The sequence below is a fragment of the Natator depressus genome, chromosome 7, assembly GCF_965152275.1.
Source record: "Natator depressus isolate rNatDep1 chromosome 7, rNatDep2.hap1, whole genome shotgun sequence".
NCBI lineage: Eukaryota > Metazoa > Chordata > Testudines > Cheloniidae > Natator > Natator depressus.
The window spans coordinates 65,285,915-65,311,161 of NC_134240.1; the positions used below are offsets into that span (position 1 = coordinate 65,285,915).

A 25,247-nucleotide genomic window follows, 5' to 3' on the forward strand; every position below is an offset into this window, starting at 1 on the left:
TTGATAGAGGTGGCTAAGGGGCTAAACCATCATTGCAAGTCACTTCAGGATGATCTATGCATAGTTCACAGAGTACTAAATCATTGCATTTGGCTCTACAGCCCCAATTATACACACTCAGTCACTTGTATTTTCACTTCACACTGATTTCAGATCCAAAAGGTGAAAATTCAGAACTTTTTCTATACAAGAACATTAGAATATTGTGTTTTTACCCTAGCATTAACCGCTTCCATGGCCCAGATAGAAAATCTAGGGCTCTAGAATTTAAAGGAAAGTCCATTTTTGGTTGCATGGCTCAAGAATATATTTTGTGTATTTGTTTAAGCAGTATATGATCCTTGGTTTGGACTTCCAGTGCTAATTTGAGAGTGTAAAAACAGATTTTACACTACGTGTCTTTCTCTCATAATATTGAGACTCATTCCTCAGCGCAAAGAGCCATTACAGTTACCAAAACTCACCTGTTAACTGATAAAACATAATAGCTTGTGGTTTGATTAGATTTTCTTTAGTTCACTCTCTGACTAGTGACTAAAGACTTCAGGGTCTTTTCTCATGGTCTCAAACTTCTTCATAACCACAGATGATGTGAAACCTTTGGGCCTTTTGGTCAGGGTCAAAGACAGACACCAGAATGGATTTGAGTGGCAGGCTGCACTTTTATTAATGCTGGAGAGGGGCACCTCTACCCCGATGCCCCAATGCCAACCATTTAAGTGGGTCCAGTAAAGTAGGTCACAGGACTCCCACCATATAACCCATAATTCAGGGTAGAATCTCCTCAGCCTACTCCTAGCATTCAGCTCACTCTTCTAAAGCATCTCATTCTTCCCTCTGTGAAAGGGAAAGGTGGTACAAAAGGGGTGATTTTAGTCTGTGAAGACATCAGGACTCCTCTTCTCCCATAGGACACAAGGTCCATCAGCAAGATCACAGTTCTCTTACCTCTGGGAACTGGCCCTTTTTGGCTTGTAACCACAGTGAATATTAGCTGCAAGTTGCAACAAGCAAAATGATCCTTCAAAGTCCTACTTCTGCTAAGTGAAGAGTGCCTCCAAAATGCCATGAGGAAAAACTTCCTAACCCCAAAACAGGCAACTGGTCGGACCCACCACATCCTAAATACACAGCTCCTGTACTACAGTTACAGAGAGAGACGGTGCGGCAGCTAGAAAGGGGCAAGAGGCTCTAAGGACCAGGTTTAAACTGAGGGGAGGGAGCAAGAAGGTGATTAGCTCCCATTTCTCTCTGGCTGGCCAATGGTAGGAAGAGAACCTCTTTGGGCATAAGTTTTCAGGGGTAAAAAACCCACTCCATGCATCTGAAGAAGTGGGTTTTTTACCCATGAAAGCTTATGCCCAAATAAATCTGTTAGTCTTGAAGGTGCCACCGGATTCCTTGTTGTTTTTGTGGATACAGACTAACACGGCTACCCATCTGATACAGAGAACCTCTGCAGAAGGAGGGGCAAGTCCCTTCATTCTTAGGCATGCCATCTGCCCTCTGAGCCTGCCTTCCACACTACCATCTGATCAAGTTTCCAACCTGATGAGGCAGGTGGGTGGCATTCACCTGTGCAAAGTAGCTGGTAAGCCAGTGCATCTAGCTACCTGTGGTATAGCATGGGTATATCATCATTATGTCAGTCCGTTTCTGATGCCTGGCACAGAGACCGTGTGCTTCAATGATGCCCCGCTCCTCGAATTACCTCTTGGAATGATAATCAGGTATAACTAGCCCCATGGCATCTCTAGTCATCTTTGCTTCACCATCTCTGGCCTTGCACTGGATGGGGCTTGATTAAATCAAACAATCTGCCTCTCTAGTATTTAACTGCAGTATGCAAGATAAAATTAATTTTAACTGTCTAGGATGGAAAATATTAACTAGCTTTTAACCCAGAATTCTCAGCTTACTTTTTGAGATCAAAACTAAACACAGAGGAAAAAGATAGAAGAGGCGGGGGGTGGGGGAGGAGGAGGAGGTAGAAGGGGGCAAATGCTCAGCTATTTTTGGATAATAGGAGAGTGGTGACCAGCTCACTCCCAACAACTGGCTTCTTTCTCGAGCAGGCAGTTTCGCTTTTGGTCCCTCTGTGGTTCGGAAGGCTGGATCAGGAGAGAGAGTCAAGTTCTCTCAGATTCTCAGATGGGATGCAGTTCCTCTTCTCTCCGGGGTTCAGGTTCATCATCAGCAGAGTCCAGTTAGGTCTATTTAGGATGCTTTGTTATAGCCTTCACTTTAAGGCAGTCCAGTCCTTAAGTCTTCAATAAGACACGCTCCGTTGCTGTGTAATAAAATGGTGCACAAAGTGGTTTACTCTCCCACCAGAAGCCCCAGTGTTTGAATTATTTCAAGCTAAGCTAGAGGACAACTCACTGGAGAGTATGTGGGGAACAATCCTTTGCTTGAAGAGGGGGAGAGCAGGTGACATTTTTGCTTTTTTTCCATTGCTAATGTTGTGATTCCGTTACTGAAACTCTTCCACGTTACAGATGGTCTGGGACTGAGAGCCACAATGTTTTCATGGCACACGCCATCTTTAAAAAGCAATACATCAATGTGACATGACAGTATTAGCCAATTGCTGCCACCCGATGCCATCATTTCAGTTTTGGAGCTTCAGTAGAATCCCTTTAACTGGCAAAGAAACTAGTAGAAACAGACATGTGCCAAATAATCCAGCACCTGAAAATATTGTAAACTGTTTGGGACAGGGACTGTGGTGGTGTTCTGTGTTTGTATGGTGCCTAGCACAATGGGGTCATGGTCCATGACTGGGGCTCCCGCGTGCTGCTTCAATACAAAGGGCTCATGGTGATAATAAATCAGAAACTCCTACAAATACCGCATGCCAATGATGCAGATATTGATTGAGATTTTGTGCTCTGCTGCCAAGGGCATGTCTACACTAAGTGGGACATGTAATTTCCAGCTTAAAGAGCCATACCCGCGCGAGCTCTGAACAAGCTGGTGCACTAGTCGCAGCAGTGCAAGAGGTAGGAGGGTCCAGCCATCTCAAGTATGTACCCATCCAAGACCCTAGGTACGTACTCGGGGTGGCTAGTTTAGCTCTGATGGAGCCATCAAGGGTATGTCTCCCTGAGCTGGAAACTACACCTCCAGCCCAAGGGTAGACATACCATAAGGTACAACACAGGCTAATAGGCCATGGGAAGGGGAAGAGGTGACGTGCCTTTAAGTTATTTTTGTGCCACCTTGATTCTGAGCTTCTGGAGGCTCTGAAACTGTCGCTGAACTGCCCAGCAGCACTGTAAGCAAATCTGTTGTGGCTTGCCCCCAGTGGTGGTGGTGGTGTTCGTAAGATAGCCTGTAGCTGCTTTCCCCAGTTCCTGCACTTTTCCTCCCATTCATTGTTAACTGCCTACCATGCTTTTCACACTGACAAAAATAATATAACATATGTAATGGATTGTTGAAGACAAATAAGCACTATATAAAGCATTAGAGCATATAAACTGCTATATTATGATCAGATCAACTGGCTTGGCAGTGTTAATACAGCTGGAAAGTAGCAGTAACTAAAAGAAATTCAATGCAAACACTGACTCATACCTTCTTACCTGCCGTGAATAGACTTTCAGGCAACAGCAGGTGCGTCATTTAAAAAGGGTGTTTTGAACTAGATAAGCCATTAGTACACTGTTTAGAGCTCATCCTGCTGTATCTTTTGGTAGGGCAGTACTTACAATTCACTTACTTGCAATCTAAGCAGTTAGCATCCACAGCCGCTTTCCAGCAAGGTCAGGCAAACCAAATACCCAATTGACTTGAAGGCCAAAGTTGGGAGGTGCAGGATTCTCACTGAAATTGTTTGGCTTAACTCAAATCCAGCTCCTCCTTTTTCTGCCAGGATTTTCTATGGAGACAAAATGGGATATAAGATCTTGCCTGGGTTCTTTACAGTAAAATACGGAACTGCTGCCTCCCTTCTTAACAAGCGAGGGTGAACCTTGAAAGGTTTGATAGCTTCATGAGGAAATACTGATTTTTATCCCACACAAAAATGGAGGGGGCCTTAGTCTCATTTACATTGGGACCTCTTTGCACCACTCTGGCAATGTAAAATGGCTTTTAAAGTCAGTAAATAGTACAGGTTTACTAGAACTTGACACTGGAAGCCCTGGGAAGCTCAGCTGAGTGTCCAGGGTCTCTGCTCCTCATCAGCCATCCAGGAGGGCTGCCAAGGAGCCAAGAGGGTGAGCTGGCAGGAAGCCACCCTGGCAGACAGTTATGAATGCTGGCAGCCCTTTCTAATTAGTGCTAGTAAAGAGTCTTTCAAAACCTGCCTGGCAGGCAGGGTTCCAGCTGAGCCCTGCCTGGGTTCCACTGGGCCTTCTTTGAGAGCAAATGAAACGCTTTGATTTGGACTAATCTGCATTCTCCAAGAGAAGACCATTACAACAGAGAATTTCCAACCAGCTCTGACTTTCACCCACTTTACGCTGCCAATGTGCGGTAAAGGGGGCCTTAGTATAAAAGAGAGTCAGGCCTCAGGTGTTCAATATCTGGGGTATTAGCTCAGCCTATTACAAATGGGGACATTTGAAAAGTTTGGATCTGGGTTTGGATTTTATACATTCCCCAAGTTTGAAATCATTCAGCTCTGAGGTCTTGGTTCAGGCTCACCTCTGCCCAAAACTCAGCTCCCTGCTTTGTGCTTAAAGGCCAGTTCTGATCATTGCAAAACGTGAAGGAGCTAAGTACTTGAGAGGCTAGGAAACAGCCATATTAAGCATTGTCTTATTCTAGCAAACCATACTCCAGTTGGATCGTATGTTAGGCCAGCTGTTAATAATTTTACAAGCGGAGCGTGAAATAGCAGCTTGATACCTGACTAAAGGGGAGCCGCAACATTGCATGAGAAAATTCAAATGTACTACCCTTGGTGAGCAGCCATTAATGCTATTTCAAGGAGTGTCAGTGAAGAGTCTTTGATACCGTGATGGGGATACTTGCTATTACATCCATAGTGACAGCTCCAATTGACAGGATTAAAAAGACAAAATTTAAAAAAAGAATTATTTCATGCCATGAAGTGCAGATAAGAACAGTTGCATCTCTGCTACGAGTCTTGGCTTGATGGTGGATTTTTTTCTTCTTCTTTTGGCTTTTCATATTCTGCATGATTCTTAAATTCTCTGTCACTTTATTTTTCAGTCTCCTCATCTCTCATATTCTTTATCTGCCAGATCATCCCTTTATTTCCAATAACCTTCATTTCTGCGTTTTTCATTCCTTCTTGCTTGCTTCCCTTGCCCTCTTTCTGTACGTTTTGGCCATGACTTAATTCTCCATATTTTAAGATTTATCAGCTTGCAATGGGAGACGATGGCAAAAAAGCCAATCATATTTTTGGACCATGTATGAAAAGGCATCCTATTGCAGACCAGGGAAATTGACCATCTTTTTTTATGTAGGATTTTTGAGGTTGATGCATCCTGTACCTCACTGGCTACCCTTCTGAGCATCTCAATACTAGACATACATTGATAAATTGGATGGAATTCAAAGAGGAAAAGAAATAATAAATGTCAGGAATACTGACATTATAGGGAAAGATGAAAAGAAATAATATTATCTAGTTCTTCTCTGGCACTCTTCATCCATAGATCTCAAAGCGCTTTACAAAGGATGGTAAATATAATTTTCTCCATTTCACAAAAGGGGGAACTGAGGCATGGAGAGGTTAAGTGATTTCCCAAGGTCACCCAGCAGGCCAAGAACAGGAATAGAGGCCAGGGCTTCTGAAAGGCAGTTCAGTGCACTATCCACTTGGCCACACTGCCTTGTCAAGTAGATAGGTCGAAATAGATATAGCTTGGACAAATGACTGACTGTGGGGAGGCACAATAGTAGTAATAATGGCCAGATTTTTCAACCATAGGTTGCTAGTGTTAGACATCTCAATCCAAATGTAGGTGCCTAAATGATAGAATAAAGTGGATATAAAACATTACCAGATCAGAATAACATCCTCAGGATTGGGGCACAGATGAAAGTATCGGGGTTGAGCTTCTGCCAGCACACAACTGAGGTGATCCTGGTGGGGTGAGGGAAGCAGCTGGAAGAGACAGCAGAGGTGATATCAGCCGCTGATTGAAGGAGTATGTCTGCCCTTAGTGAAGCGTTCACAGCATAGGGGTGATTTTAGACCCCAGGTGCTGTTTGAGAATTGTATTATAGCAGTGACCTAGTCAGCTTTTCACCACCTGCGTCTAGTTAGGAGGTTGTGACCTTTCTTTTGGATATGGATTGTGCCACTGTTATCTGTCACCTCTAGATTAGACTGTTGCAGTGTGCTCTATGTGATGCTACCCCTTAAAAACATTTGGAATTGAAACTGGTGCAGATCGCAGCAACTTGCTTACTGAGTGGGTCATTTCACCTTGGTGCTTTAGGATCTGTACTGGCTTCCCATTGGTCTCTGGGGGGGAGTTCAAGGTATTTGGTCACCTATAAAGCTCTAAATGGCCCGGGACCAGCCCACCCAAGGGATCTCCTCTCTCACTGGCCCATATTGTCACAGCTGCAGTCAGCTTCTCAGTCAAGCCCCTTCAGGGAAACCTGAGGCACAGAGAGGATGCTGGCCTCTGCGTCTCCTTGTGTGGGTGAGTGGCAGCAGGCCATGGTCTGCAACATCAAGCAGGGGTGCTCAAGTTGGGTCCGCCTCGTTATAAAAGAGGGGGGTGTCCGGTAGGATATTCTCCATGAGGGCTCTTGTTCTATCCCCCTTGGTCTGAAACAGCCTGAATCTGTTTGAGAGGGGTTTTAGAGAGAGCTGAGGTTATCCTTCCTTGAGGATGAAGGGGATAGGTGGCTGGCTGGCTGATTTCTGTGGAACTAAAGATTTTAATATTGCTGAGATTTAATTTAATCATAACCATTAGATAGATAATTATGTTAGGGTGTCTAGAGTCTTGGATAGCCATCTTTATTATTTTAAATCTAACATTAAAATAATAAAATACATGTATACCAGGACTCGTGCTGATGCACTCATTTTACACAGGCATATGTTACTAGTTTGCAGAAGGTACAATGGAAAATCAGGCCCAAAGTGTGTGAACTGATGCCTTACAGTACATAACCAACCAACATAGTGCAAATTTTGAGTTGTATGTTAATTGTAAAATTTGCAACTGGAGTTTTGTGCTACGTTACATAAGTGCTCCATTCAGGGAATGGAAATACCACCACATGTCACACACAACTAACAGTGAAACAGCACAAATTTTAAATGTCAGTATTCCCCAACACTCTTTGCAAGTGATCAGCAGACTATAAAAATTACCCACTGAAGAAATGTGGTTATAACAAATGCATCTGAGAAGCATCAGGGCATTTTGTGATCTGTTTGCAGAATGGATTATTCCCAAACATCCAAAAAGGAAAATGTATTCAGTATATCATTTATCTGAAAATGATTTGCTTAGCCTGGATAGTAACCCTTTAAGACTGTTCTATTTACATTAAGAACCAAAGAAGATTTCTGTTTGATTCATAGTTTCATTACTGGAATGTTTCTGTGTACAGTCACATTTAACCTTGCTATGATAGCACTAGCAATTGCTATTTGAAGTTTGATTGACAGGTCATGACATGTCATACCTCCTTTGCTTATGATAAAGCAAAGGGCAAATTTGTTTACAAAGAGGACAGTCTTTATATTGCAGACATTTCAATAAGGCACTTTCAGCCAGTGCTCACTAGGTCACAAATCAAATTATAAAACAATATCTTGTTCTTATGGTACATAGCACATTCTATCTGAGGACTGAATGGCCCTATATAACCATCAATTAATTTAGCCTCAGGATCTCTTGCATGGTAGGAGGAAATTGTAGTTATCCCCATTTTATAGATCGAGAAATTGAATCACAGAAAGGAAGCAACTTGCCCAAAGTCACGTGCCGCATCTATGCGACAGCCATGAGCAAAACCCATGTCTCCCAGCTCCCAGTCCCGTGCCTTAACCACTAAATCATCCTTTTTGGTGAGACATCAACAAAGATCTTCTTGGCTGAGATATGAGGCCAGTGCCAACAGTATTAGCTGTTACAATCGTTGTTTTTGCTCAGGTTTTCAACTCCTTATATGAGAGATCCTCATATTTAATAATGAATTCCCTGTGGCATGGGGTTGGTTTAGTAACCCTGTTAATTCATGGTTTCACTCAACCGCCACATGAAAACATCTTTCTCTAGAGGACTGAATGAGGCAGAAGACTGGGAAAAGGAAGTGTAGACTGTCACTTTTAGACTGACCTCATTGACCTTCCAATGTTACGCAAGCTCCTGCAATGTACTTTATGAGCGCAGGCTGCTGTGCCCATGTGGTGCCCCCATGACTTTAGTAGGACTCTGCAGCTGAAGGAGTCTACCAGCACAGAGCTCATTGCAGGGTCCGGGTGACCACAAGTGACCTTTTGATGATAGCCTGCTTGAAATGAGGTCTTTCCACTGGCCACTAGACTGTTGTCCATATCTAATCAGTAAGCTTCCTGCTAGCCTTTGCAGTGAGGCCAAGGCCTGCATGGGCATAGAGACTGAACTGCTCTTTCACTTCTAGAAGCCGTCTGCAATTTAGGCACATTAGAAACTTGTACTGACACTTGCAGTGCTAAGTCTTGTCTGTGATTGTACTGAGAATGCCAGTCTCCACAGCTGTTGCTCTGGCATCTTCCACCAATGCTAAATTCACATGAAAAGCTGAAGAGAGCAGACAGCTCCCTGGGACCCTTAGCATACAGACCTAACACTGGGAGGTGGTTACTAATTGAATAACATTAGAAAGGAATAGTTGCAAAGATTTTGAACTAATAGCGCTCACAGACTATGAGGAAATATGCTAATTTTATAGGCTGTTTAGCTTACAGCTATACGCTTGTCTCCATTAGATTTCAATTTGTTCTCTCTGTTAAATTTCTCTGACCATGATTTTTATTAAATTATTTTTTAAAAATTATATTTTATTGAATTACTTTTTTCAATGTATTTCCTATTCTTTCAAATTTTGTATTCTTCATGACATCCTTACAATGGGAATGTTATGCATTGTACAGTCATTTATTTGCAAGCATTAGCTCTGCTGCATGTCCTTGTCTTACTTTATGCATTATTTAAGATTCCAGTTCAAGAACTAGTGTAATTGGCTTGTTTATGCCTTGTCCTCTCTGGCTTCTTTACCTTCTCTTGGTTTTATTCATATTCATCGTCTATTCCCTTATGCACCTATTGTCTTCTACCTAAAGAGTCCCCGTTTTGAACAATGAATAATTCAAATTGAGGAACACCATCACTAGATTCAGTCTTACTCTAGTGTAATCAATGGAAATTTGGCTCGACTTCAGTGAGAGCAGGAATGGTTCTTCGATATGTTAGTTAGATAGTAGTCATTTTTGCCCTTGTTTTTCTTTATCACATGAAGCTGGCAGTATGTTGCTGAATTTATTATATTGACCTCAAAAGCACTGGGGCATGTGTATGAGAATTAGGATTTTGTACATGTATATGACTAAGTAGGTGCCTATAAATCAGGAGGATGAAAATGTGTGTACAGTTTTGCATGATGAACATTTGAAATTCTTGCCAATTAATTCAAAATACTAGTCACAATATTTAATAATTCCAACAAGTTGCTGTTTCTTATGGAGAAAATGGCTTTTGATTGACCTGCCGTAGTATAAAGTGTCATTTGAAGTCACACACAATAGAACTCCAGCTGCAGAAATAACTTGGGTTCCCAGCGCTGTTAATAGCATCATAATTAGCATAAACACTCAAAAGTGTAGAGGCTTAGTGAGATTTCAAGTCTGCCAGTAAAGGGCTGGAAAACCCATCAAAAACCCTCACAACACACAATTTATCTTTTGCATTTTGCCCTTTTTTCTGTTTGTAAATGATTCGTCAGACTGTTTTTACTAATTTGTTCGTTGTCCAAAATTATTCAGCCAATGTTTGGTGCTAACATATTTCAGGCTGTGAATTGTTAACCAGCTGTTCGCCATAAGAGGTCCTTTGAGTATTCAATATTCCAAATTCATATTGGCCATTTGAATGGTTTTCACTGCACACATAGGTGACGTTTTTTTCTGACTGGATGAGCATAACACTTAGGACCAGATTTCCAGTGCCAGTACTTGTGTCTGCTAATTTGAATTTCACTGTCTATGAACCTGTTGCCGACTTCATCTATAGATCCCTTTTCAGCAGGAGAGTTGGTTGCTGGAATACTCACACAAAGTGAACAAGCTTAAACAATGGGATCAAAACTTCAGAGTTAAATTTTTGCACTGTTTGCCCAGGTCTGTTTAAGAGACCAAGCTGTTCCCATAAGATTTCCAGCACTACCTTTCTTCCAGTAGGGCAGAAATATTTAATGAACAGCCTTTCTCATGGTACATTTTGTAGCATTTCTTTTAACTGAAAGAGAATTTGTATTTAATATTAGTTTGGGTTGAATGTTGGGGTTGATTCTCAATTTATTTGATTTGGATTCCTCTTCCTTGCTCAAAATAAGGCTGTCTCTCTGCATACAGTAGAATCATCGGCACTGGTTAGTGGTCACAAAACCCACACAATGGGGCAAATCCTCAACTTGTGTAAGTTTGACTTTTAACTTTAGCTTTAGCTTTGTAGCAGCTTGTTGAATAGCATTTGCCAAAGACAGAAGCTGGCAAAATTGGGCTTTTTTTTTTTTTTTGCCTTTACAAAGCAGTCCTATTATTTCTGACTATTTCATGTTTCAGTATGTTCAACCATAGCATACGTTTCCAAGTGGCATTCTGTGGATTATTCTTGTAGTATCTAATACTGATATTCAAACTTCTGCACCAAAGCCACTATGGGGCAAATGCATGTATCAAATGGATACTCATGTATCCACCATTGAATGCTCCTAATTTTACATCAACCAACTTTTTGTTTTTGACAGAATCATGCAGACCAGAATGAAGGGTGGTGAATTCACAAGTACTAACTGTTTCACATGTAAACAAATTGAACTGACATTCATATTTGCAAAATAATGATGGGCTTTTTCTTTTGAACCAAACCTATCAATTATTGAGACTTCATAGGATTGTGTAGAGAAGTGACTCTTCTCCAGCCCATTCCAACCTGTTCTTGCCTCTACTGGGGTTTGGTCCAGGGACAACTCTACTGAAGTCTCAAATGTACCCGGTATTGCTGATCCCAAGTGTTAAAAAATGAGTCAGCCTACCCAGAAATCATGAGATTTAAAGAATACATATTGAGTTCTTTTTAATTTGTCTTGTGGTTTCTGAGGCTTTGGGATACATTTGGTTTATGTTTTGAAGCTTTTCTCTACTACCAGAAGGGCTATAAACTTCCAAGATTTTAGTAAAAGTTGATATTCTTATGTAATCACTAAACACCAGGAGCTGGGGCTTTCAGGAAAGAACCTTGTATCGTGAGATTTGCAATAAATTGCAAAAATTGTCAACATGTTAAACCCTTATGAGATCAGGTTTAAACCAAGTTGCTCAGAGAGTAGTTCTTGTAGCCCTCGTACAGCAAACTCCTCCCATCCAAGCCTTTTCCTCAGGCTTCATTCATTACTCTGTTCCAAGCTCTCTAGACATCCATCAGAGGTCTGGTTCCCTTCCAGTACCTCTCCTCACTGGAGAGCGCAACCTTCACTCTGGGTCTACTCTGGTTGCCTGATATCCCTACTCCTTTTCCCAGCAAAGCCTACCAGTCCCATGTTAGCTAAGAACAACCTGTCCTCCAGTGCCTCTGTTTTGGGTGGAAAGCAGGAATAGGGCAGCCCTGGAGTTAGAACCTCCCTTAAAGAGCCAACACAGCCTACGAAAGATCCATTTTGCTAGTACGCTTTACACTCCTTTTTATTTCACAAATTATTTTAACAATAAACACACACACACACACACACACACACACACGTCATATCCAGCAAATGAACTGCATCAGCTCACTTAGCAACCAGTCCAAACCTTTGTTTCACAATCCTCCAGTGGAAATTCTCAGATATTTAGCAGATATTTCTCAGATAAATTATATAAACAGAATGCTTTATTGAGTGATGTGCCATATCTTAAGAATATTAGAAATCAATAGCAATACAAACTGAAAATTAAGTAATGTGGTTAAGCACCTCTGAATGATGCCATTTTAAAGAGCGGATTAGAAATAAATATACCAATTGCTATGTAGCCTATATCTGAAATAAAATGATGATAAATCAATGTAAGTCAGTGAGAGAATGAGATTGTCTTAACAAGAGCCAGAGAATGTGGTGTGCATGACTTGTCAAGAGAGACAAGAAGCTGGAGCCTTAGTGACACAGCAGCTGCAATACGATAGGAAACACGTGAACACTAAGAGAAACAAGGAACAAAAATAGAAGTTCAAGATCACCATTCACATCAGTTGAGCTAGAGATGAACAAGGAAAGACTTCTAACGTGTAAGTGGATGGCCAGTGAGTTCTGATAGTATTACTTGGTTCAGTTGAGGATAAACTACTTAACCTACTAACCCAGGATGATATGCCAACAAAAATAATGAAGTGACCATCGTAAACTATCCAAAGCTGTCTGAATTTTGTTTGGGATACCCAGTTATCAAACCACAGAAACATCTGCATTATTCAACCAGCAGCTCATTCAGACTGATTCAGAAGATAACTCATAGCGATCAAGGAGCTAGCATATAACTGCCACTTCATAATCTATTTTCCTAAATAAAAAAAAAATCCATGCATAAGCAAAGCTTACTCATGTGAGTAATGCTTACTCTTGCCACTAGTCCCATTGAAGTTAACAGAATTATGTGAGGATGGATTACTTATGTGAGTAATGTGTCGGGAACCTTTAAAAAATATAGAAGATTCAAACTGGGAGAGCAAAGAAGAATGTGATCCATCGGGCATTGTTATTACTTCAATGTAACTTACTCAGAGGTTCCCATGATTATTGCTGAATAATATTTGCTTTTTCTTTATTATTAATGCATTCTGGAGTAGAGGACCTAATATTATTTTTCGCTTTGGGCCAGATTCTCATGTCTTTACTCCTGCTGAGTGGTGCTTTTGTGCCTTGAGTAGCTAATCCATTGCCAAGGAAGCTACATCATGAAGGAGAGTAGCAGAATCTGGCCCGTAGTATATACCAATGTGAAGAAGACTAGGAGAGGAGTTCTCCCTCCATTACAGCTCCTATGGTGGTGTCAAGGGGGTGTAGAATGCCAGTATGCCCAGAAAGAAAATCTGCCCTGGCGTCCAGTGTGATGATTAGTTTAACCCTCTGCATGAGAGTAAACACACCAATGTTAAATTAAATGAACAATCCCAGTCATACTCTGAGACACCACTGGAGACAGAGTCAAAATCATAGTCCATTTCTCCCCTAATGTGCTTTGGATGCTGTTCGTACCTGTCAAAGCAGGAAATTACAAACACAGGGAAAACAAAGTCCTGCCATGATTTAACTTTAGCTTTGTAGCAGTTTGTAATTTTCAGGACTGCCCATGTTTTCAATTGCTTCGTAGTTCAAGAACCTTGCCCTAATCTGTAGACAAGAAACTTGTAGACAAGAAAGAGATACTCGTAGCCTGCTCTGCAAAGCAAATCGAAGCAGTTCTGGCATTTGGTCTTGGTGAAGTTATTCTTTTTTGCGCTGCAATTTTCCTTTAGAAGCTTTATATTGTTAAACTCTTTCAGTGGTATATAGCTATGCTGGCAGAGACATGAAGCTATAAATGGTGTACAGACAGTATGGCAATAGGCTAGCTAGATTACCCAGATGAGAAAGTGAGAAAGAGAAAGAGGACGAGAATATAATATATATTATGGTCCAATAGTTCTGCAAACTTTGTTTAATATGTATTCTTTTAAAGTTGGTGCTGGTTTAACACAGCTGATATCTCTAGTCCTCAGCAAAGCAGATACAGTACTGCCTCTGACAACATGCCTGCTTCTGCATCCCAACCTGTTAATGTGGATCATCTCCGTTTTCGAGGGACCACCTCAAGGGATTAGAGAGAGTCAGTAAATCAGTCCCCATGCTTATTCTGTCCTTCACGTCTCTACTGATCTGTCAGGTGAAGCGTGCATAGATGCTGGAGCTATGGGTGCAGGGGGTGCTGCAGCACCCCCTAGCTTGAAGGGGGTTTACAATCGGTTCAATGGCTCTCAGCACCCCGCTATACAAATTGTTCCAGCACCCCTGAAAGTGTGTATGGTAATGGATGTTTTTGAGACAGACACCTGTCCAACAGGAACTAGATGAAGGCCACTAGCTCATTTTACATATGCCGCACATGGCAACAATTTCTAGCCATTTCATCTTTGGTCTGGTGCATACTAATGCCCCAGAGATTAAAGTTTCTGTATCCTTGAGCCATCCAACCCGACTGTAAACACATCTTTATATTGGTCTGGAATTCCATGATAGCATATTTTCAGTTCTGTAATTGTTCTCTGTAAATATCCCACCAAAGTCATCACAAAACCCACACAATGGGGCAAATCCTCAACTAGTGTAAGTTTGGCATAGCTCCATCAAAGTCAGAGTATGCCAATTTACACTAGCTGAGGATCATAGAATATCAGGGTTGGAAGGGACCTCAGGAGGTCATCTAGTCCAACCCCCTGCTCAAAGCAGGACCAATCCCCGATTTTGCCCCAGATCCCTAAATGGCCCCCTCAAGGATTGAGCTCACAACCCTGGGTTTAGCAGGCCAGTGCTCAAACCACTGAGCTATCCCTCCAACACTGGATGTGGTCCAGTGTTGTCACAGTGATAGAAGGAAAAAATGCTAATCCTGCTTTTTAGTGTATTTGAATACTTCAAATTTTGATGCATTTTTACCATTTTTTATTTTTCCCATTGTTTAAAAAGATCTGTTCCTTTCAGATCTATAACATTGCAATAAAATCCTATGAGAAGAGTCGCTAATAAAAGAACATTAGTGAGTGAAATGTGCTGCGATAACATACACTAAGTAGATTGGCTCACCTTGAATGCTTCTTTCATTGAGTACTTTGGGGCAGTGTGTGTAAGCGCTTCTCATGTATGGTATGGCGACCTTGCCTTCTTTTTCCTTCCTGCCCTTCTCCTCCTCTTTTTATTCAAGGATGTGGCTGCCAGACTCAGAGCCCACCTCCTGCACATTCTTCCCAGGAGGCCCTGTGAAATCAAGTTACTCAATGTGTGCCAACATGGCTTTTGTGCCTTAGAAGGCAGAGCTAAGAGCTGGTTCCACTGCCAAGAACACAGGCAGAATACACTGAAAAAAACCCCAACCCCTCCATTTTATTCACTGTACTGTTTCACCCTTTTTAAATAGCTAGTATCTGCAGCTGGTTGCAGTGGGGAAAACCTACAAACATGGCACTTGATGTTAATAAATGTGTTTGCCATTAAGTGGCTGTTGTAATGCTCTGCTTGTTCGCCTTCCTATGTGCACTTTCATCCTTCACTGTAACACTACAACTGCCTTGTAATTTGTCTCAGACGTTTACATTGCTGGCTACAGGTATACAAACCTCTTACATCAAGTAACTGTTCAGACACTTGATAAAAGGATCCATTCAGGGTCTTTGCTATTCTGTCTGCCAAATTCAAGAGCAGCCTTGATGCATGGAATACAAACCACCTTCTAGTCATAGACCACATTTCGCTTCTCCTTGACTCCCAGCTGAATGAGAAAAACTCTTAAATGTTTATGTGAGATCTTTAATGCACACTCCGCTTCCTCTGATTTTACCAGAGTCTAAAGATGTCTCCTGTGACTGCTCTCTATCTCTCCAGAACAGCTGGAGCAGCTATTCCTAGAATTCTCTGAGTGAAGTCCATATTTCAAATAATTGAAAGTGACTCATAACAGCCTTCTCAGTGGAATGGCAAGAATTATTGTCTCTGGAGCTAGCCTACTGTAGATGGAGTAGTCAGCTCAGAACATCAGCTCTGGAGTGCCAGGGAATGCTCTGTCTGCTGTTGAGGTGGCATTTTCCTGACTATGTTAATACCATCCTCCATCCTCCCCTTCCCCCCAAAAATAGGTCTTGTTCTTCTCTCTTCCAGCAAAACTCAAATACAAAAATTGACTTTAGAGACCCATGAAACAGCTAAAGTGAAGTGCTTCCACCTTTTGGTCAGAAGCCTGTGGCTGGTTTCTGAGGTTCTGGTTCAGTAGTCCATCCCTGTTCAACAAAACACTTAAGCCTGAGCTTAAAGCTCATTGACTTAATCATATGTTTGAAGTTAAGCACAAGCTTATGTGCTTTGCTGAACAAGGATGGGCATAAAGCAGTGTTTAAATGCTTTCCTAAACTGGGGCCTGAGTACAATGATAGGCATGTGACAAGATTGGGACAGAAAGGTCTGCCATCCATCCTTCCCACTGACTATGACTGGGGTAGGGCAAATGAGAGAGTAACCAGAGGGAGAAGGCGAGATTGAGGGAATTTTACTACAGTTGCCAGAAATGCCACAGCTAACAGTCATTGTTTTGAAACAGTACTCTAGGACACTGCAGGGTGTTTATAAGGGCTGAGAGCCAATCAGTGTGATAGTTACAAAGCATGATAATTAAGGTGATTAGAATTAGATTCCAGTCAAGAAACTGGCCAGTTCCCAGGTGCATATAGCCTGAGGATTGGCTAATTTCCTGGTTTGTGAGGAGCTCACTAGGGGCTGCCATACATGGGAGGAAGAAGGGTTTGTGATGGGTGGGAACTGGAGCTGGGTTGGGATGCCTGCCTAAGAGTTCCACCCTAGCTATCCCCGAAGAGGAAACCACTCACTTTTCCACAGTCAGCTCTCTTAGTGAGAGGTGCGAATCCTTCCCCTTTCTTCAGCTCAGTAAGCAGCATGCCTTGCTGAATGAAGCCGAAGAGAGGTGAGCAGGGAGAGAGAGGCTGACAGCCAACTTGGAGTGGAGGGGCTCTTCATCGTGAGGGTTGCAACTGGGACTCATTTTGAGGAGAAGAGAGAAATGGAGGGAACTGTGCTAGCCTGGGACATGGGCCAAATGTTGTGTTGTTCTGTTATGTTCCCGAGTGATCCCAACACGTAGCTGCATGTAGAGCTCATTACTATAGTCTCACTGTGAAGTAAAAAGGATGAGTGTAGCAAATCTACATCCTAAAGAAATGGTCACGCTCACTGCCAATCACATTCTTAGCTGTGGTGACGGTGGTGGCCTAAGGTGCCCTAGACAAGTATATCCCTCCTCAGTATCTCACTGCCATTTGCTCAAGGTGTGTACCTTGCCTTGGTGTCCTAGGAGTTAACAGTCAAAAGAGACAAAGCACATTAAACTTGTAGCGAGAAAAATGTTCTGAGACCCGTACAACCCTGGAGTATAACAAAAGGACTATGGAAGAAAATTAGACAGAGATTAGACTTTATTCACAGGGTCAGAAAAATCAGGAAGCTAAGTGGGTACATCAACAGGCTAATAAAATAGTGTGGGGACATGATATTTATACTCTCACTTCTCAGGAGGAGACTCAGGTGAGACTTGGAGCTTGATTCATGATCACTCTTCAACTCCTCTGCACCATCAGCTATAAGACCCTCACTGGGGAATACCTTCAACGGAAGGCACCTGTCTGGTAGGTGCAGAGCCAACTCTACTGTCGCACTCCTCCCCCCTGCAGGACCACTTGGTACAGGGGGTATATCAGGGTATATTAGGAGTGGAAGGGGGCATTGCAACTGCCAGAAGGCCCTTAGGGACCATACCAGTCAGCGCACAAGGTAGAGCAGCCTTGAGGACTACCCTCAGCTGCACCAAAAACTGAACTGGACCCAGCCCCCCCACAAGTGGGGAAGCACAAACCATCTCTCCTCAGTCATCACACAGTCTTCTGTGCCAGTGCAGGGTTGAATCAGACCCTCTGTCAGTCTCATTTTCTCCTGCATGAAAATATTTTTCTAGATGGTGGAGGCAGTTCTGCTTTGCTCCCTTTCAGCTGTGCCCTCCACACAGGCTTGAGGATCTGTTTTTTACTTTGGGCTTTTGCACAGATTTTAGTTTCCAGATGAGGTGTTTGGAAGATTCCTGGTACATTCCCAAGAGGAGAACGTAGTATAGTGAGCAGAGTCTGCAGCGCTCCGCTGCTCTTTAACCAACTTTGCCATCTTGGATTTTCAGGATACTGACATATTGAGTGAGAATTATCTATTCTTATTCAGTGATTCAAGATATGTAGGTGGCAGGAAAGTATATGCTCTGTAAGGTGTAATTATCTCTTTTTAGCATTGAGCTCTTCAATGCAGCTTTGATTGTGATACCTCTACATAGCCTGATTAAATCAAAACCAGGTTAGGGCATTAGGATTAAGGACGTAAATGAATTGTAATTACATCAGAGCCAGCCAAATTAGCGAGTCATCAGTAATGTAAGCTATGCTAAATGGCATCTAATTCTGAATAATAATTAATTTGGTTCCATTAAATAAGACCCGACACACACTGGTCCTTTATCAGCCCCCTAAAGGCTGGTTAGCCTTAGGCACCTCTAGTGCTTATTGGCCCAATGTAAGTACAGCAGTTCTTACAAAACAACATTAAAAAGACTTTCATCCTTTTTCCTTCATCCTTCTTCTAAAGTCTGAAACCCAACATGTGCATGACCCTACTGGTTCTCAGTGCAGTACTTTTCTCTGCTGCTGGTCTCCTTTTCTCTCCAGCATGTCTGCTCCTCTGCTGCTGTTTGCCAGAACTCTACCATGGGCACTGCAAGGACAGAAAGAGCTCGACAAGTCAGAGAGAGGGGAGGGGAACAGATAAGAACAACAAAAATGATCATGGGTTCCTGGGGGAACTGATGTGAGGCAAGATTTAAGCAGTTCAGTGTGAAGGCTAAGAGAGGACATCAGAGCAATCTAGACCCTTCATAAATATTTGTAAACGCCAAGGAGGGAGATGAACTGTTTGTGTGACACGCAGGGATGAAATTAAGAAACTCAAAATTTAGGATAAATCTCAGGGAACAAAACTCACCTTCTTGACAGTGAGAGCTGTGAAACTGTGGAATGAAGTCTCAAAGGAAGTTGGAGACACCAATATTTGGGAATTTTGAAATTAGACCAGAAAAAAATCCTAGCAAATATGTTGTAAAAGCCATCCAGCATTGGCAGATGGATCAATAGGTCATTGCCATTTCCCACAATAATAGTTCTATTATTCCGTATCTATTCTGGAGATGCTGCTGCTGCCCTCTTCCTATTGGAAGGGATTTAGTTTTTGTTTGTCTGCCAGATGCAGTTCACTAGCCAGTCTCTCTGAACTGTGGGGCTGATGTCCCAGTCTTTCAAGAGCTTTATAATTATAAATCTTGAGCAAAGAAAACCACATTACCTGTTTTGAGTCCTTGGCCATGATCTGGCCAGCCTGCGTTCAGTGCAGGGCTAGAGGGGAAGCAAAGCTGGCTTTAAACCACCTTTGCATTCCACAGATCCCTGCAGCTGCCAGGGGCCAGTTTGCATGCCCTCCTGTGTAATTTGAAGCAGGGCTGTGACTGTGGTTGTGGAATAGCAACACAGCCACTGGACTGTGAAGGAGAGTTTCTTCCTGACTTTGTGTCAGATGGGGATAGGTTTCAGTATGTTTGAAGTAGTGTTATACAGCAGCCAGCATAATCCTGAGTGTGGCCTTTGGGTGCTACTGTAATATAAATATTATACATCAGACCTGTCTTTGTTTAATTTCTAACTAGAGTTTGGGTACATTGCGCTCTTCTGTAACTCACCTTTGAAATGATTTCATTTAGTATCAACTTCTTACTCTGTACTGTGGAGACCATATGACAAATTAAAGTGCTGCTGGGTATTAAACCCAGCACCCCACGCTTTCTGAACAATTGCCTCTAGCAGGGAGGTGCTCAGATTAATCAAAACTGGGACACATTAGGTCTACTATCCAGTTAATTCTTCATGTAGTTCATCTTCAGTCATTTAAAAATGTGGTTTTTTTCAGATTTGTTTCTGTGTCAGGCTTTTTAAAGGTGCATTAATTCCCTGTCAGAATATTTCTGTTTATAAAGATAGTGGCTAGGATGATGTCACATGAAATACTTAGACCCCGGCATGCACACTTACTGTCCCAATGCTGCTCTGCTTACCTGAAAAAAGCTAACATTTCTACCAGCCATGAAGCAGCACAAGCACATGTGACAGGGATGATATTTAAAAGAAAACCAGATTCGAGGGGAGGGGAGAGAGAGAGAGAGAGTAGGGTTCCAGATGCTGTACCCTGGCCTACTGGTGCACAAAGGCCTACACAAATTTGTAACGTTTACGAGTGTCTCTCTCTCAGAGGAGGATTTCTCCCTGAATGATGATCCTTCCTCAGGTAACAGAAGAAAAGCGATATACTTAAGCGCATGCTTAATGTCTGGCACATGCTTAAATGCTTTGCTGAATCAGGGGCCAGAAAAAGAAACTGGCTAAACAACATTTTCTCTAAGTGCCGTAGGATGACAGAAACTCTCCCAGTCTCTGATCCTGCAAAGTCTGACACACGTGTTTAACTCTACATACTATGAGTAGTTCCAGTGAAGTCATAGGGGCTACATATAGTGTGTAAAGTTAAGCCTATGCATATGTCTTTGTAGGATCGGGATCCTACTCATCTGAAAAAATTGAAAAAAAGAATCTAACCTGTTATAGTGTGTCCCTTTACGTTGCTACAAAAGACACCTAACTCCCACTGGCATTGTCACTGTTCCTTTGAAAACCCCCCTTTAAATCTTGAAAAGCTAGCCAAAATCAAGTGCATCATGAGAAAATAAACGTAATCATATCACTTTCATAGCTTCCTCAATCACATTCTCAGTCCCTCATTTTAAACAAGAGAAATTAACATTCAGCTATTATAGTTCAAAGAGATTTCTCTCCCCCCACCAATAATTTTTAACAGAGTTCATTGCAATGGTGTTTTTCTTGTAATTATCCCTATGGAGAAGTTCTGTTTGTGTTCACTCATGCTACAGCAAGACAGGATATCTATGTAATACATTTGCTTAATTGTCAGATACCATGAATTCAGGAGAAATGGTAACTGGGGTGAGACCTGCTCTTATTTGTTCTACTCGATTTGCTCCAAAGATTGGCTGCTCCTGAATTCACCTAAGAGCATCCTACTTTTAAAAACTGCCAGTGCTACTTCTGCATGAAGTAGAGCCAGTGTTATGAGGTTTTATAAATAAAATCCAGTGACATTCAGAGGCTTGCAATCAATTACTTGGCCACTTGGCCAAAGATCTGTTGTACTGTAAATGTTTATACACTCAGAGTGCCTCAAGGCCTGTATAATCATTTGGCATACACCATTTGGTCCACAAGTGTAGCATGGCCTTGCTTACAAAATATGTTCATGATGGCAATTGGTAATAACGTACTGTAAACTGCTCAGGCTAATGGAATCAGTAAATTTAGTCCTGGATATGACAGAACAGGTGAGAAATCTGAGTATCATTTTAGTCAGAATGCCACCGTCTGTGGTACATGTGTGTTTGCATACCATGTCTGTATGAATGAATATGTATGCATATATGTGTGTTGGTATGTAGGTATACATACCCCCATGCACACATCTAATTTATAGGCACACACGCAAAGTTAGGCTTGGTAGAATTTGATTTTTATTTTTGTAAATTCAGTGGTTAATATTGACTTTTACTTTTAACCTTTTTCTTTCAATTTTTATCAATTGTAATAAATTTTAGAAGGGGGGCTGCAGGGGGCCCTCACGCAGCCACAGGGCTGGTGACACCAGATCCCTGCAGACATAAGGTATAGGGAAGGCGGCAGCCCTGGTGGGACAGTGCAGACACCACCCAGCCAGGGCCGTGAGGAGGAGACTGAGCCCCCAGCCATGGAGGTGGCCACACCGCAGCTGCATGGTTCCTGCTAAGGGGCAGCCCCTGTGCGCCCAGCTCATAACTGAATGGGAAAGGCTCTGACAGTGGGCCTACAGAGAGTTTCCTGCGTGGCTGGGGTACACACTGTGAAAAAAGCTGTGCTCGCCCACTGCTATCAATAGACTTTTTTTTCCCCACTAATTTCTGTGTGTCAGGTGAAATTGACAACTACCTATTTAAACTGAATCCTGCCAAGCTTCCTCATATTGTGTATGAAAAATCATGAATTATTCTCACAAGATCAGTGAACACTATAATTAATACACTGAGTAGCCTGTGTAAAATATGAGACATAGATCTATCACACCTATACAGAAACTATAATTAATTTAAAAGGAATGCAAAGAGTTCTCCTTCAGCTGTTTTCAGAGCAGGAGAGACAAAGTGAGACAGAAAAACAAAACAGAATTCTTCCTCAGACAGATTTGTTCCTGCTTTCGTAACTTGTGTGCTGCCTCTTTCATTTCCAGCAGCATGCTCGCAACTATTGGTGAGACGATGAAGGATGTGGTGATGCTTAAAATATCCCAGTGTGACCAGCTCTCTCAATTTTACTGAGAATCTTACAAGACTGAGTATTTTTCTTAAAGCCCCAGCTCCAGGAGTCCTGTGATTACTGGAGTTTTTTTTTATTACATTCCCATCCCTTGTGCTTGCAGAGAAAAGCTTGCAGTCATGAACCCTAAATGCTCCCACACCAGAAAGCATATGTAAAAAAAAATCCTACATTGATTATTTTTAAAAAATAATCGGATTGTTAAGACAGACTCAAGATTGGTGTATTACAGTAACTCCTCGCTTAACATTGTAGTTATGTTCCTGAAAAATGCAACTTTAAGCAAAACGATGTTAAGCGACTCCAATTTCCCCATAAGAATTAATGTAAATGGGTGGGTTAGGTTCCAGGGAATTTTTTTTCACCAGACAAAAGACTATATTTTATATATAGTGACAAAGCTCCAACCTTGTCTCAGTGGGTCCCGTGTTTCCTGGCAGATTATGCTAGCCTCAGGGTCACAGCCTACTGAGCCATTTTCATCATAAGCCAGCAAGGGAGGTGAGGAGAAGCTATCCTCCCTTGCACAGTCTCTGTTGTCTTCCAGTCCCAGTGATTAATCGGGGAGGGAAGGGGGAGCCCGGGCTCACCCTCTACTCTGGGATCCAGCCCAGGGACCCGGATAGTAGCAGCTCTTGGTAGCTGATTTTTTGGAAACAGGACAAGTACAATTCCCTGGGCCACTTCCCCACAGCAGCCCCCACTTCCTCAATATCTACATCACCCTTACCTCAGGGCCTCCTTTCTTGTGCCTGATAAGGTTTGTACTGCTCAGTTTCTCCAGCAGCATGGCTCCTTCCTACAGCTCCTGACACCCCTCCCCCCCCCCACCTGACTAAGTGGGAGGCTTTTAACTAGTTTCAGACAGCCCCTGATTGGCTTCAGGTGTCCCAATCAACCAAGCTGTCTCCACTGCTTTCAGGAAGGATCTTAATTGGCCCCAGGTGTCTTGATTAACCTGGAACAACTGCCATTTGGTTACCATGGTAACAGGGATTTGTTTAGCCTGGGGCTAACATACCTGTTTCTCACTACTTTCCTATAACCATCTGGCCTTGCCCCATCACAATATATATTTATATATATACAGTATATGTTTTAAACAAACAATTTAATACTGTATACAGCAATGATGATTGTGAAGCTTGGTTGAGGTGGTGAAGTCAGAGGGCGGAAGAGGGTGGGATATTTCCCAGGGAATGCCTTAGTGCTAAATGATGAACTAGCACTCGGCTGAGCCCTCAAGGGTTAACACATTGTTGTTAATGTAGCCTCACACTCCACAAGGCAGCACGAATGGAGGGAGGGGAGACAGCATGGCAGACAGAGACAGAGACAGAGACCCTGTGTGTGAGAGCGAGCGAGCTGTGCATTGCCCCTTTAAGTACGCTGACCCCACTCTAAGTACATTGCCTTTTTAAGTAGATCAGCAAGTTGAGACAGCAGCTGCTTCCAGCAAGCTCCCTCTGTCCTGAGCCCTGTCGTGTTCCCCCCTGCTCTATGGAGACGGGGCACCCTGACATTAGCGCCCCCTTCCCCCCTCCCCTGCACAGCAAGCAGGAGGCTCAGGGAGCAGCTCCAAGGCAGAGGGCAGGAGCAGCATGTGGCAGTGGTGGGGAGGGACAGCTGAACTGCCGGCAATTGCTCAATGCTTTTTTTGCCTCTGTTTTCACTAACAAGGTCAGCTCCCAGACTGCTGCGCTGGGCATCACAGAATGGGGAAGAGATGGCCAGCCCTCTGTGGAGATAGAGGTGGTTAGGGACTATTTAGAAAAGCTGGACGTGCACAAGTCCATGGGGCCGGACGAGTTACATCCGAGAGTGCTGAAGGAATTGGCGGCTGTGATTGCAGAGCCCTTGGCCATTATCTTTGAAAACTCGTGGCGAACGGGGGAAGTCCCGGATGACTGGAAAAAGGCTAATGTAGTGCCAATCTTTAAAAAAGGGAAGAAGGAGGATCCTGGGAACTACAGGCCAGTCAGCCTCACCTCAGTCCCTGGAAAAATCATGGAGCAGGTCCTCAAAGAATCAATCCTGAAGCACTTACATGAGAGGAAAGTGATCAGGAACAGTCAGCATGGATTCACCAAGGGAAGGTCATGCCTGACTAATCTAATCGCCTTTTATGATGAGATTACTGGTTCTGTGGATGAAGGGAAAGCAGTGGATGTATTGTTTCTTGACTTTAGCAAAGCTTTTGACATGGTCTCCCACAGTATTCTTGTCAGCAAGTTAAGGAAGTATGGGCTAGATGAATGCACTATAAGGTGGGTAGAAAGCTGGCTAGATTGTCGGGTTCAACGGGTAGTGATCAATGGCTCCATGTCTAGTTGGCAGCCGGTGTCAAGTGGAGTGCCCCAGGGGTCGGTCCTGGGGCCGGTTTTGTTCAATATCTTCATAAATGATCTGGAGGATGGTGTGGATTGCACTCTCAGCAAATTTGCAGATGATACTAAACTGGGAGGAGTGGTAGATACACTGGAGGGGAGGGATAGGATACAGAAGGACCTAGACAAATTGGAGGATTGGGCCAAAAGAAATCTGATGAGGTTCAATAAGGATAAGTGCAGGGTCCTGCACTTAGGATGGAAGAATCCAATGCACCGCTACAGACTAGGGACCGAATGGCTAGGCAGCAGTTCTGCGGAAAAGGACCTAGGGGTGACAGTGGACGAGAAGCTGGATATGAGTCAACAGTGTGCCCTTGTTGCCAAGAAGGCCAATGGCATTTTGGGATGTATAAGTAGGGGC

The 25,247-nt window shown here is 42.8% G+C and overlaps 1 long non-coding RNA gene across 1 annotated transcript; it reads right to left on the minus strand.

Annotated features, from left to right (window-relative positions):
* Positions 1 to 2,144: 2,144 nt before the first annotated feature.
* LOC141991595 (uncharacterized) lies at positions 2,145 to 6,052 on the minus strand. Its single transcript, XR_012640395.1, has 3 exons — positions 5,985 to 6,052; positions 3,725 to 3,883; positions 2,145 to 2,290 (listed from the first exon to the last, which is right to left on the minus strand). It is a non-coding gene; the product is annotated as an uncharacterized LOC141991595 (long non-coding RNA).
* Positions 6,053 to 25,247: the final 19,195 nt, after the last annotated feature.